This window comes from Vidua macroura, chromosome 5 (genome assembly GCF_024509145.1).
Source record: "Vidua macroura isolate BioBank_ID:100142 chromosome 5, ASM2450914v1, whole genome shotgun sequence".
Taxonomy (NCBI): Eukaryota; Metazoa; Chordata; class Aves; order Passeriformes; family Viduidae; genus Vidua; species Vidua macroura.
Genome location: NC_071575.1, coordinates 73,862,375 through 73,875,766, shown reverse-complemented (window position 1 = coordinate 73,875,766; position 13,392 = coordinate 73,862,375). Strand labels below are relative to the sequence as shown.

General features: G+C 46.7%; 1 long non-coding RNA gene across 1 annotated transcript; it reads right to left on the bottom strand.

Annotated features, from left to right (window-relative positions):
- Positions 1 to 495: 495 nt before the first annotated feature.
- LOC128807505 (uncharacterized) lies at positions 496 to 3,376 on the bottom strand. Its single transcript, XR_008437175.1, has 3 exons — positions 3,218 to 3,376; positions 2,802 to 2,961; positions 496 to 570 (listed from the first exon to the last, which is right to left on the bottom strand). It is a non-coding gene; the product is annotated as an uncharacterized LOC128807505 (long non-coding RNA).
- Between the last annotated feature and the right edge of the window lie 10,016 nt (positions 3,377 to 13,392).

The window sequence follows — 13,392 nt, the reverse complement described above, 5'->3', positions numbered from 1 at the left end:
TTGTCGGTTTCAGTTTGAAACTGGGCAGAAATGGTTCTGAAATACTTCGTGTGAACTGTGTTGTTAAGCTGTACATTAAGGTTGAGCCTGAGTTGAAGGGGTTAAGCAACCCTTTTCGAAAAGTTTTAACTTGAGCCGGTGTTTGTGGGCTAGCAGAGTTGTAATAGAGAGAGCATATTCTAAGTTGATTCCCTAGATTTCAGGTACAGGGGAGTTGTGTGGCTTTTTCCCCCGCATTGTGGTAATTTGATTCTCGAGACCGTATAGTTGTGTCTGTAGAGATTTTAAGATTTTGTTTGCAACAAGTGCAGCATTTTATGTGGAAAAACTAGTGTGGGAATTTATATACGTTTAAAACAAATTAAAAGAATTGCAGGAATTGCCCCCCCCCATTTGTGTTTGTAGGCGTATCAGAGCTTTTGCTGTAACAGGCACGGCCTTTTCGTTTGTTTTAATCGTGGTGAAACAGATCAAAGGAGTTCCTTTACCTCACTGCTTTGGACTTGATCTTGGGGAATGTGTGCAAAACAATATTATTGTTATTCCACGAGGCAGCAAATTGAGTGTGCCCTGTATCAATAGAAACAAAACTTTAGTTGAGCAGATTTTGAACCAGAGATTTTAAAGTTACTGTGTTCAAAGTCATACTTAGTACATGAAGATTGGATTATGCAGGAAAAACTAGGAAAGGACTGTAAAATTTTGTGAAATAACATTTAGGTACAGTGCATAACAATAAGTAGCTCGGGTGTCCTATAAATAAAATCAGAAATCAGAAGAGACAGAATTTGGTAGAGGTTGCTCATTCAAAAAGCTACCCTTGTGAACCCTGGGTTTGTTTTTGCTGTGTTCGGTGTAAAACGTTGTGGTATACGCAGACGTTTCGGTAGAGAAGGGCGAGACTGGCGCTTTATCATCTTAAAGAAACAAAGGCTACTCGGAGAGCTATAAGGATTTTAGTAGCCGCTGGTCGTGAGGAGCAAGGAAATAACAGCAAGTTCTTGGAGAAAAATGGCAATGAAGAAAATAGAATTTATAGTAGACGTGGGGGAAACCTACTTGGTATTAAGTAAAGCCTTAATGTCTATAACAGATAATTATGTTATGGGAAGGGGAGCAACTGGCCAATCTGAAAAAGCGTATTTTTGTAAATTTGGAAAACAAGTGGGCATTTATAGGTTTGTGTAGCAGTTAAAAGCAAAAGATGGGGAGATTATTTTGGAGGTAAAGGAAAATGATGGATCAGGTATCTTCTGAGGTGTGGGCTTCTAACATACCAGGAAGAGCAAAGAATGCACCCTCGGTGCAAGTTAATCTTAAAGAAAGGAAACAACCAGTTAGAGTTAAACAATATCCCTTAAAGAAGAAAGAAAGAAGGGATTAGTCCGTAATTGAGAATTTTTTATATGTAGGGCTATTAAAAGAGTGTCGGTCTGAGTGCAATACTCCTATTTTACATGTTAAAAAGCCTGATGGATCTTACTGAATAGTACAAGATTTAAGAGCTGTTAATAAGATAACCGAGGATTTATACCCGGTGGTTGCCAACCCCTGCGCTTTGTTGGCCTGTTTAACAGCCGAATTAACCTAATTTACCATTTCTGATTGGAAGGGTGCCTTGTTTTGCCTCCCTCCTCGTGAAGCCAGCCAGAAAATTTTTGCCTTCGAATGGGAAAATCCCAAAAGTGGGCGTAAGACTCGGCTCACGTGGACGGTATTAATAACAGCCCCGGGATATTCGGAGAGCAACCTACAAGAGATCTAGAGTCCTGGGCAGCTTCATCAGAGGAAGGACAGCTGCTGCAGCGAGTAGACGGCCTCCGGATAACTACCGGAACCCAAGAGGCGTATGTGGAGTGGACGGTAAGCCTCCTGAACTTTCTGGGTTTACAAAAATATAGAGTACTTCAGAAAAAGGCTCAGGTAGTAAAACAAACAGTCGTCTCCTTGAGTTATGAGGGCAGTGCTGGACAAAGACTCTAATGCAAAATGACAAGGAAGCGATATGCCAAACCCCAAAACCCCAGACGATAAAGGACTGTAAGTGTGTGATAAGTTAGAGAAGACTCTTTGTTCATCAAGACAGAAAGGAGAAGCCTTGTGTAGATAACAGAAAATCAAAGGAGAAGCCTTGTGTAAGATAACAGGGAGCCAAAGGAGAAGCCTTGTGTAGATAACAGGAAACTGCCAGACAGAAACTAGCTAATATGTTGCTTACTTAAGCTAGTTGTGTAATTAGAACTTAGGTGCATATAACATATAACCTTATATGGAAAAGACCATTACAGGGCCGTGGACTTTCACCAAGGAAGAAGAGAAGAGCCTTCGTCAAACGACCACCAGAGAGTAGAGGACGACCCCCTGGCAACAGAAGGTGCAAGCGCAGAGTACACCCAGAGATACCGCGGCCCCGGGAAAAAAAAAAGTATAAAAAGACTGGGGGAAGGGGGAAAACGGTGTGTGAGCCGTAGGCGGAGCGGGGACTCCCCGGCTGCACCCGGCGCCGTTTGCTTGCCATAGCTCGCTGTAATCAATAAATTTCTGATTGACTCTTGAAAGGCTGAACAAATTATTCGCCTCTATTTATAACAATCTGGTGCCATGACTCGGATAAGGGCTATCCGTTGGAAGCTCCTTACGGGGAGGCGCCCTCGCTGCCTTGGCAGCGAGCCCCGTTCAGGAGACCTCCTCCTGGGACCCTTACCGACGAACCCAAATTCGGTGGCAAGCAAAGAATAGCCGGCAACCCCTTAATCTTTGTGCACAAAGTCCCGGGCGAAGACACAGGACTGTGTAAGTACCTTTCAGTGGTCCTTCGGGGCTACTGAGGTTGCCCCGTTCGGAGGCAGCGGGGCCCGCTCTGTCGGGGTTGGGATCCCGGAGTGTGATGAGTGAGACGTCTCTGTGAGACGACGTGAGTGTGGACCTCGTAGTAGTGCGTTTCCCACACCCGGCGACGGGCTGGGCCACGAATTGAGGGAAGCGTAGAGGTGTGTGTGAGAAGGCGCTCCGGAAGATGGGACAGAGGAAAAGCAAGCCCTCTGGTCCCATGGGTAGGGGAAACCCTGTAAAGCTTCCCCAAATTCCTCCAGATAGTCCATAAGGACTAATGATTAAAAATTAGGATGCCTTCCCCTCCAGGAAAGGACGAGGTAGGATACAGACCTACCCGACTCCACCCCTCCACCCTACATACCTCCTCCCCCTCCACCCCTACCTCCGCATTCACCACAACGTCCCTCTGCCCCGGTTCGGAGGGGGATGAGGTGAGAATGAGGTGAATGTTGAGCTCCAGGGCAATAACCAGCGGGTAACTAGAATCCAGACTAGGAAAAGGCAAGAGGACCTCCCCAGCTGATAGCGCGGCTCGGGGAGGGAGAAATCTAGATTTCAGTGTGTTGTGTGTTGTGTCCCGATTGCAGTGCGGTGTGCCCCAGTTTCGGTGTGGTGTGTCTGTTATATCCGGACGTGCGTGCTTGTGTGTGTGTGTGTGTGTGTGTGTGTGTGTGTGTGTGTGTATGTGTGAAGCGTGGTGCGGCTTTACTAAGATACAGAGACGCGGCGCGGCGGTGCCGAAGAGCGCATGCGCGGGGCAGTTCAGCTACACTCCCTGATGGAGCGGGTGGTGCGCATGCGCGGCACGGGCTGTCTCTGGTGAGCGGGCGGAGCGCGGCGCGGGGCTTAAGTCGGGGCTTGCAAAGGTGCTTTAGGCGCGGCCCAGCTGATAGCGCAGCGGGCGCGCGGGCACAAGCCGCGGTTTGAGGAGCTGCTTTGAACGCCGCTAGCTGATGGCGCAGCTAGTGGGAGCGTGGTACAAGCTAGGAGTTACAAGCACCGCTTACAAGCATCGCTAGTTGGTAAAGAGCTTGCAAAAGTAGCCAGCGAGCCCGGCTGGGCTAAGAGTTAAGTGTTCGTTATACAATAGCACTGCCCTTCAGTGTTAAAAGCTGTCATTGGGAGATCCTTTGCATTACAGGGCGAATAAAGGGGGGATGAATGTGTGTGAATGAGAGGCGGGCTGGTTACCCCAGACCTGCTAAGCGAGAGCGGTAGTCTCCCATGCTGCGTTTCCGTCTTTTTCGCGAGAAAAGCGGCCAGTAAAGAGATGAAGTGAGTGATAAAAAGAGTGAGAGAACCCCCCCTGGGACTGGGTCTCAGAGAAAGAGTGGGGACCCCTTGGTGGGGGGGGGAATAAAAGGTAATTAATTAGAAAAAAAAAATTATTAAAAGGTAAAAAGAGGGTTTTCTTGGCATAATCTATTGGGGAAAAATAAAAGGTAAAATGTGTAGGAGGGGCCCCTAAAAATTCTGCTGGATTGAGGGATAAGAATGCCCAAGAACATCCACGGTTGATTAAACCTGCTGGATTGACGGATTAATATTCCAAGAGCATTCAGGCTTGATTAAACCTGCTGGATTGAGGGACTAATGTTACAAGAGCATCCAGGGTTGCTTCAAACCTGCTGGGTTGAGGGATTAATATTCCAAGAGCATCCAGGGTTGATTCAAACCTGCTGGGTTTAGGGATTAATATTCCAAGAGCATCCAGGGTTGCTTCAAACCTGCTGGGTTGAGGGATTAATATTCCAAGAGCATCCAGGGTTGATTCAAACCTGCTGGGTTGAGGGATTAACATTCTGAGAGCACCCAGAATTAAGTTTGCTGGGTTGAGATATTAATATTCGAGAGCACCCAGAATTGAATAAAAATGTTGCCAGTTTGAAGATAAATCGGAGAGGATCTGGAGTTAGGAACAACACAGCTGGATTGAGGGGTATCCGAGAACACTGAGACTGGCCAGGGAAACCTAAAAGTGTAAAAAGTGTGTTGAAAAATAAAAGGTACCTTGTTGTTGTGATTGTTTTGTTGTGCGTGAGAGTAAGTGAAAAATAAAGTTAAGGTAATGTGGACGAATAAAAGTATACGTACGCATCCTACCCTGTTAGGAAGCCTCACTGTGCTCCCCTAGTGTGACCCACAGACGCAGGTTACGATCCGACAGACAAAAGGACTACAGCTGACCGTTGGAGAGTAACGAGCCGACCCGGAAACCTGAAGGTCACCTCGAAGAAAAACTGTCGGACTCAGTCTGGGTAATCCAGATAGACCAAGAAGGGGAACGGAAAAGATACACTTACCCCTTGGCTGATGATTATGGAGGAGTGTGTAAAGAAATACGTTGTGATTGTTATCCTTTTGTGTGCTTTGTTTGTAAAGCTTGCCAAGAACGGTGGTGAGTCCGTTGCCGCAAAGGAAAGCCACCTACTGGGATTTGCTCCAGCTGCTACAAGCTAGAGCAAGGATTAACAAGAATCATATTAGAGTTAGGGGAATTGGAGAATAAGTGGGTAAGGTTCAAATCAGAAGAGTAGTGGGAGGTTTACAGAAAAGGGGTTAACCCTGAGAATTTTTTTCCACCTGAATGAACCTGTCCCCCCCTTGCTGCCCATATTGTAAACCGGTGTTGTCGGAAAGAGCTGAAAGAAATCCCGTGTGACTCATCCCCGGTCAAGGATAAGAACTGGGAGCGGTATACGGCTAGAAGGGGAAAAGGTAACGGATGCGCTGGAGAGTACCGCTGCTGCCGAGAAGATGGTAATCCCCGCGGCTCGAAGCACCAGAGTCGGCGGGCGAGGCAGAGGGGCAAGAACCAGGCTCTTCCCGATCCCAAGTGGAATAATGCAGAGATACTCCAAATATTACCGACTGGGTATTGATAATCTCCCCAAAAGGTACTGACTCAACCACCCTGGGTAAACAAAAAGGGCAACAAGCTAAAAGGGAAATGGTAGGAAATTATGAGTTAAGTACAAAACCTGGACTCCGTCCTCCTTGGCAAGTTATCGTTATTGTAATTCTGATGATGTTATTACCAGGAAGATATTCTCAATTTTCACATCGACCCTTTAAATAGATATTACCCCGAGTAGATAGGAAGGAAATTCAAACTCAGCTATTGTCCAGATCTCCTAGTTTTACATCGTCATTATGCACATTGGCCCCCATCGATGTGTCCAGCATCAAATCCAGGAAAGGGATATTGCAATTACCCCGGGGAATACTTCTGTGGGTATTGGGGCTGTGAAACAATAGCATCGGATTGGTCAGTAGGAGGAGATCAATGGCTTACTGTTTCTTAAAGACCCCACGGCTGTAAAGCTCCGCAGAAGGACTGGTCGAGCGGCATGGTCAATCCGGGGAATTGTCAATTTGTGTATATGAATGTAACTAAACCGTCAGATCCGAGATAGACAGTAAGACGAACGTGGGGTTTTCAGTACATAGAACCCAGTAAGAAAGAGCCTATCCCACCAGATACCGGGCCAGTAGGCCCTAACCTGGTAATAGCCAAAGATAGAGAGCCAGGTTATGTTGAAATAATCAGTAATCAAAGTAACTCAGGAATAGAAAATTCAACAAGTAATAACCAGACAATAATACCCACTAGCGAAGATTCTCGATTTAACACCCTTTAGAAGCTAGTAGAGAGAGCGTGCCTAACCCCCAGATTACAAAACGTGGTTAGCTTTGTTTTGATGTTAAACCCCCATTTTATAACACTGCTAAAATAACTAAAAAAGTTTGATGAACAAAAGAAAGAAAAAGAAAAGGGGGGATTGTAATAAGGTAGAAAAGACTCTTTGTTCATCAAGACAGAAAGGAGAAGCCTTGTGTAGATAACAGAAAATCAAAGGAGAAGCCTTGTGTAAGATAACAGAGAGCCAAAGGAGAAGCCTTGTGTAGATAACAGAAAACTGCCAGACAGAAACTAGCTAATATGTTGCTTACTTAAGCTAGTTGTGTAATTAGAACTTAGGTGCATATAACATATAACCTTATATGGAAAAGACCATTACAGGGCCGTGGACTTTCACCAAGGAAGAAGAGAAGAGCCTTTGTCAAACGACCACCGGAGAGTAGAAGACGACCCCCTGGCAACAGAGGGCGCAAGCGCAGAGTACACCCAGAGATACCACGGCCCCGGGAAAAAAAAAAAGTATAAAAAGACTGTGGGAAGGGGGAAAACGGTGTGTGAGCCGTAGGCGGAGCGGGGACTCCCCGGCTGCACCCGGCGCCATTTGCTAGCCGTCGCTCGCTGTAATCAATAAATTTCTGATTGACTCTTGAAAGGCTGAACAAATTATTCGCCTCTATTTATAACAAGTGTATAATTATAAACTGTTAGTTAAACCCCTGTATGCTGTGATCAGGGAAGGAAACGGAGATCTCCGATGGACGACAGAATCGGTACGACCCTTTGGCCAGCTAAGGAAGGCCCTCGTGTCACCTCGAGCACTAAGACTTCCAGATGTGAGTAAACCGTTCCTGTTTTCTCGTGAAAAGCAGGGAATTGCTTTGGGAATGTTAGCGCGAGATCTGGACCCGTGCCGCGGGGCGGTCGCCTGCCTCTCTAAGCGGCTGGATGCGGCGGCTAAGGGATGGCCGGGATGCCTCGGAGCTTTGCGGTGGTGGCGGCGAACGTCCGAGAAGCGCGCGGCTTCGCCCCGGGCCAGAAGATGACTCTGCTGGTGTCCCGCGCGATGTCTGCAATGTTGGAAGGAAAGGCTGGAAGTAAAAGGGACGTTGGCTCTCTCCACAGAAATTCTTGAAATATCAAGTCATAATGGTGGACCGAGATGATGTAGAAATTGTGGTGACTAACATTGTGAACCCAGCTTCTTTCCTCAGTGGTAGTATGGGAGAACCGGTGATCCAGGATGGCCTGGAGACTATCAAAGCTACCTACTCCAGTTGCCCGGATCTGAAGGACAACCCTCTCGAGGACACTGAGACCTGGTTTACTGATGGAAGTAGCTATGTCATCAGCAGAAAAAGATATGCTGGGTATGTGGTTAGCACGAGCCGAGAGGTAATAGAGTCTAGATCGTTACTGACCGACACCTTGGCACAGAAGGCTGAAATAATTGCCTTAACCGGGGCTTTAGAGCTGGCAAAAGGAAAGAAAATCAATATTTATGGACTCGAGGTATACGTTTGGGGTAGTCCGTGTGCGTGGAGCCATCTGGAAGGAAAGAGAACTGTTGAACTCGCAAAGAAAAAGCATTAAACGTGCACAAGAGATAATAAAGCCGTTGGAGGCAGTCCAGCTGTCGCGCACATCGAGGCACACAAAAAAGTGAGCTCTGAATTAGAAGAAGGGAATGAGCTGGCAGACAGAGAGACAAAAGAAGCAGTTAAAGGTGAGGTAATTGTTGAGACAGTTGAGGCAGCCTTAATCCCAGATGGACAAATTTCTATTGAAAGTAAGCCAAGATACGGTAAAAAAGAAAAAAGGCTTGCTGAAAAAGTAGAAGTTATAATCGAGAGGGGTAGGCTGTTACAGATGTGGAGAAAGGAAAGCTGGTGATCTCCTCTTACGTGCTATAGTCATAAGTGAAAGATGAACGTGAGAGAACACATTAGGGAATAGATGCCTTGTATAATTACTTGAAAAAGAGAATCCTAGCCAGAAACTTGCAAAATACAGTGTTTCGGGTGACTCGCCAATGTAGCCTTTGCCTCCAAACTACTCCCAAAAATATTCCTAAAACAAAACTTGAACCTGGACAACAACGGCAAATTAATTTTTCAGAAGTACCCAGGAGAGGGGGGTATTGATACCTATTGATGTTAACAGATACCTTTTCAGGGTGGCCAGAAGCTTTCCCTACTAGAACTACCAAAGCACAAGAGGTGACTAAAGAATTGTTATGAACCAGTACATAGTGTACAGCCTGGGGATTATGTATATCTTAAGTCTGTTGCAGAGAAGACTCTGGAACTGCAGTGAGAGGGACCATTCCAAATGCTCCTCACCACCTTTACTGCAATCAAGATTAAGGAACAAAACGCCTGCATCCGTATTTCCCAAGTGAAGAAACTCCTGAGGGACTTGAGAAAGTTATACCAGTTATTTTATAAACTAAAATTAAAACTTTCTAGAGGAAATAACTAGAGTGTGAGTAAAATGATAAGCATAGTGATATAATCCTCCCAAAGAATAGAAAAGCTTGTAGTTGTAATAGATAATCAGGTAGGTGTAGCTTAGAGAGTTGTGGCATTTATAATTATTGCTATAACCGCAGCTAATACGGTACTGCTTATATATAATGTGACTGGTATATAAGTGCCAAGGGAAAGCCTATGATTTTGACTCCTGTAAGTCTCTGGATCAAACGCTACAAATTACAAATGCAACTGTATAAGGAGGAAAAAATGTGTAAAGATATAAATGCGTGTACATCCAGGATGGATTTCATGAATCTCATCAAGAATCCCAAATACTGATACAAATGCTTAACAAACTGCTCTGAATTTAGGCTCTGGATACAGAGCAAAGTATTTATCACTTTGAAATGCATCCCATTAACCAGACAACCTTGCTCATGTATACAGGACAAGGCTGTGTCTGCCTCGAATAGCACGCCCCGCTATAATAGTGGATGAGATCACTGTGAAAAAAACTCAATTTAACTTGTGCATTTCGAACTTTGTCAAAATTGATTATTCCTGTCAGGTACCTGGGGTATCATACCAACATATAAAGGCAAACTTAATTACTGTCAAAGAAATATTGCCTGTGCCTATAGGGATGAACAACTTTGGTTACCCAATGTTTGAAACATCATGAATTAAAGGAAATTCTTAAAGAAATTTAAGATGAAGGAAAGAGAACTCTGATTACAATATACCATGACATGGAGACTATACGGAAGGTATTTAAATTATTGGAAAAAGGCCAATTCCATCATTGGTGGAATGTGCTTTTTGGGTGGTCTCCAACAGCAACCAGCTTGCTCAATACCTTGGTTCATCCAATTAAAAAACAACAACTCATACCATCCCAACTACCGTGATTAGAACACATATTCTATGCAAAAATGTCCTCTACCCTGCCATCAACTCCACATAAAACAAAGAAATTACTCTCATCATACAGTACACCCCTGTCAAAACTCTAATTGCCCTAAAACCTTAAAAATCATTACAAATTAACCCTAAAATAAAAACTTTAATCTCTAACTAACAAAAAAACCTAATCTCTAACAAACAAAAAACCCCAAAACCAAATAACGCTAATTTAAAAAACTCCACCATAGAACCAACTACCAGCAAAAAAACACACTACACTCTTTTCACTAACAATTCTTATCGCATCACAAAAATGAAACAAATAAAAAACAACCATATAGAAACCACAGAGCAAATCACAACAAACAGTAAAAAAATAAATCCAACCAACTTACTAAAACTCTGTCTCTACACTAACTCATAAAGAGCAACCAATACTCTATAAAACTTACAAAAAAACCCCACCAACCTAATTAACGATATAAAAAAATCTAAACCACCAAGAAATAAAAAATCACTACCAAAATAAAACTACCTTAAAAAATCCACCATATAAATACCCATGTTCCCAAAATAAAACTAATAAAAAACAACCACCAAATACATCAAATTACAAAAAAAAACCCCTTACATTAACAACAACACAAAAATTATTCCTAACTCAATGAACCCATAATGTCTCAAACCATCAAAACAAAAATACCACCTAGAAATAAACACGATGCCAAAAGATAAATGTAGCCATAAACAATATCTCCCAAAGGATCCATAACCATAAAACATACAGTACAATCAAACAAACCAAAGAAATAAAATCCCTATAATAAACGGTAATGTAGTTAACAATATTTTAAAAACCTCACCAATTAACTATAGGACACTACCTCAAACCCACCAAAACAAACACTACATACGCTAATAAGAGCCATTACAAGAGAATTAAAAACTTACCCTCTACTTCATGCAACGACCCATAAAAACCATTGTGAACCTTAAAAAACACGTCCTTTAAAAACATAATACACCATCAAAAAAAAAAAAAAAAAAAATCCAACAGCAAAACTCAATTCAAAGAAAACCCTTATCATCAACACATGAACCAAGAACCATAACATACAAGAAGTAGACCGTATTCCTTATCATACGCCAACTACAAAAAAAATAAAACGATACAATCAATTCCTAAGAGCCACCTCCAAACCGCTACACCAAGGACCTTCGGAAAATGAAAAGCCGCGCTCCCAGCACCGGGCGGAGCGCGGCTCCCGGCAGGAAAGCGGCTCCTGCGGCAGGCAGAGGCGGCGCCGCGCCGGGAGACCCCCGCCCGCTCCCCCTGCCCGGCGGGGCCGGCACCGGGCCCAGGGGGCCCCGGCGGCGCCCGAGCCCCGCGCCCTGAGCGGACGGGGCGGCCGGCACCGGCCGGCATCGGCGCAGCGCCCGCGCCGCCTCTCCCGCCCGCCGGCCCGGCAAAGCTCCCCGCGGCTCCGCACGCCTCGCTCCGGCGCGGCTCCGGCAGTCCCGCGGCAGCCCGGCCGCGCCCAAGTCCCCTTCCACCTCGGCAGCTCCCCAGGCAACGCCAGCAGCTCCCGCGCCGGAACCTTTGGTGCCGGGCCAGGGGCAGAAGAAGCACCCTCAAATGCAGCGGCACACCCCGATATCAACCCTTCAAACACTGCGAGAGCTGCAGCTTCCTTCAACTGAACCCGCAAAACTGACGCCACACTCAAGTGCTCACCTCACTTCAACAAGGGCAAATAAATGAGTTCTCCCCATCAATTTCATCCCCTATAATAGCAGGAAAAGGGGTTTTACTCAAATGATGGTAAAAGGGGGATTTTAACCTCAATCCAAACCCTTTACAAGGACGGACAACAGGGCTGCCCCCTCAGTTGAAAACTTAGGCAGATGAAAATGGAGGGGCTAGCCTCAGATTAAACCCATCATACGACAACAATATTTTTCCCCTTCCATTTAAAATACAACACAAGGATTCCCAGTCACCCCTGTGATACCCCTAACACCGTGGAAAAGGCAGGTTTTCCTTCAATCAGTACCCTCAAAACCACAAGTGAAGGAGGATCCCTCCCAGTTCAAACAGACAATAATGGAAGAGAAGTCGCTTCTCTCAATTTGAATTTCTTTTGTCCTCAAAAGCCCTTTTTTTTTTTTTTTTTTTTTTTTTTTTTTTCCGGGGCAGCAGAAAGTGATTGCAAGATGAAACTTAAAAGGGAAAGGAGAAAAGTCCCCGCTACAAATCCACACCGGCTTACGTGTTTGGCTGCAACTTCCCGGCACAAAGGTTTGTCCCTCGGCACCTCCCTTGAGCAATGCTCCACGTATCCAGGTGCTCCCCCAGACCCTGTCAGAAGCTCCCACCGTCCTTCCATGAGACAGCCCCCGGAGCTCCCCATAAACCCCTCTGCTCCAGCAGCTCCATGCAAAAGGGACCTGAGGCAAACCCTTTCCCTAAAATAGCCTGCGGTAGGAGCCGCCCCCGTCCTCATCCTCAAAGCTCACACCTGGGGCTGCTCTGGGTTTCTTTCCAAATGAATTTAGCAATAAATTCCTATTCTTTACCAATACCTATAAAAACGAAACACTTGCCAGAATTTAGTATTCTACACACCCCCCTCCCTGTGCATTTTGGGGGCAGCTTTGGGTCCCTCGGGGGGACGGCACCCGGCATGACCCCCCCTCATTCGCCACCCACCTGCTCCTCCACCGCAGTATGCCTCCCCCTCCTAGGGACCTTGGGGTGCCCCAAATGACACCAGAGCCCCGAGTCTTCACCCCCTTTTCCTGGCCCCCAAAGAAGGCACAGAACGAGTCTAACTGCCCTGGACAGCAGCCCAGCACTTGCTTCCATCCCTTTCCACATGTACATCCCCCCCGAAAGGGACTCTGCCGCAACGAGAAAGGGGGGCAGCCCCCAGAAGGGTCGAAGCTCCTGCCCAGCCTCGCTGTCACGGGCGAGGGGCAGAGAGAGGGAGCGGCAGAGACGGCGGGGACGCGGCACGGACGGCACGGCACAGAGCGGGGGCCGCTCTCAGCGCGATGCCGACAAAGCCGCAGGTCCGGCGGGGCCGGGCGGGGTTTGACCGGCACGGGGGGATCCGCCGAGAGCCTCCGGCCCCGTGCGGGGACTCCCGCAAGGGCCCGGGGGCGCCGGGCTCCGGCCCTCTGGGCTTTATTCTCCGGCGCCCCCGGCCCCGCGGCTGCGGGGAAAGAAGGAACGGGGCGACGGGAAGAGAGGAGGGACAGCAGGGCATGAGAAAGGGTAGGGAGGGAGGGAGGTCGGGCTGTGGAGGAAAGCGGGAGGGCAAGGGAAAGGCCGGGAGCGGGGAAGAGGGACGGTGCACAGAGGAGGGAGAGAAGAGGAATAGAACGGAGGAGCGGGATAGGGACGGGACAGGAAGGACGTGAAGGCAGTGGGGGGTGGGGTTTAGGAGGGAGAGGAGGGGAGGGTCTGGGGGACAAAGAACAGTAATATGGGGAGAAAGAGGGAAGCGTAGCGGGAAAGGGAGAGGGGATGCCAAAAAG